This window comes from Elephantulus edwardii, unplaced genomic scaffold (assembly GCF_000299155.1).
Source record: "Elephantulus edwardii isolate Elephantulus edwardi_28Jun2011 unplaced genomic scaffold, EleEdw1.0 scaffold06207, whole genome shotgun sequence".
In the NCBI taxonomy this organism is placed as follows: domain Eukaryota; kingdom Metazoa; phylum Chordata; class Mammalia; order Macroscelidea; family Macroscelididae; genus Elephantulus; species Elephantulus edwardii.
In genome coordinates, this window is record NW_006405957.1 from 1 (window position 1) to 1,490 (window position 1,490).

Here is a 1,490-nt window from a genome sequence, read left to right on the forward strand (position 1 = left end):
TGTGGACATTCTTGGCTTACGGACCATCTTTCCTCTCTTTATGAAATCTCCCAGGAAGATAAAGAAAGTGGGGACCACTGAGAAGGAGCATGAAGAGCATGTCTGTTCAATCCTGGCTTCCCTCCTGCGGAACCTGAAAGGGCAGCAGCGGACCCGGCTTCTGAATAAATTCACAGAAAATGACAGTGAGAAGGTTGACAGACTGATGGAGTTGCATTTTAAATATCTGGATGCGATGCAGGTGGCTGACAAGAAGATTGAAGGGGAGAAGCATGACATGGTTCGGCGTGGAGAGATCATAGACAATGACATCGAGGATGAGTTCTACCTCCGGTGCTTGGATGCAGGCCTCTTTGTTCTCCAGCACATCTGCTACATCATGGCCGAAATCTGCAATGCCAGTGTCCCCCAGATTCGTCAGAGGGTTCACCAGATCCTAAACATGCGTGGGAACTCCATCAAGATCGTCAGGCACATCATCAAGGAGTATGCTGAGAACATCGGTGAAGGCCGGAGCCCAGAGTTCCGGGACAGTGAGCAGAATCTGGGTCTGCTGGAGAACTTCTAGAAGCTGCGGCCTGGCCCCAAGGACGCCATCTGGGCCTTCCTTGCAGACACAGATTTTTACACAACCTGCTGTGGCTTTTGGAGAAATTAAAGCTAGTTTTGGTAAAAAAAAAATTCTGTCAAAGATCTTATCTAGACTGAAATGGTGAGTGAGACAAGTGGTAAGACAGTCAGTAGCTTTAGCATAGTCCTAAAATATGAACTTTTCTTGACAGTTCTTTTGACTTCCACCTTGAATTGTAAAATTATATTGCCTTGCTTTCTGCCAGAGAATACTGTCAAGGAAGCATCACTAAAGTGTTTCTTCCCACCACTGCCACATCGAAGGCAGAGTCTCCTAAAGACCTAGAACAACTGTGGAATCTATTCATCAGAAGGCCGAGCTCTGAAACGACAGAAGAGCCATTCTAAGCAATGGGGATGCTCACGGATCGAGTAGTAAAGAGAAATCCAAATACCAAGCACTCTAGAGGTTTTGGGTTTGTCACATACTCAGTTGTGGAAGAGGTGGATGCAGAAGGGTATAGAACCCAAGAATGCTCTCTCTCGAGAAGATTCTCAAAGACCAGGTGCCCACTTAACTGTGAAAAAATTTTTGTTGATGGAAGAAAGAAGATATCAAAGAGCATCACTTATGAGATTATTTTGAGCCGTTCAGGAAAATTGAAGTGCCTGAAATCATGACTGACTGAGGCAGTGGCAAGCAGCGGGGCTTTGCTTCTATAACTTTTCATGACCATGACCCTTTAGATAACGTCATTATTTAGATACCATACTGTGAATGGTCAAAAATGTGAAGTAAGAAAAGCCCTGTCGACAAATGCTATATGGTGCCACTGTTGTAGAATGAGGCTGACATCGGGATGGGGGTAAGACTAAGAAAAACTGGATGAAATATGTTTACAGCATTGAAGTCTTTGGGG

General features: G+C 44.9%; 1 pseudogene; it reads left to right on the top strand.

Moving 5' to 3' along the window:
* The first annotated feature begins 7 nt into the window (after nucleotides 1–7).
* Nucleotides 8–568, top strand: LOC102854143 (annotated as a pseudogene).
* The last annotated feature ends 922 nt before the right edge of the window (nucleotides 569–1,490 follow it).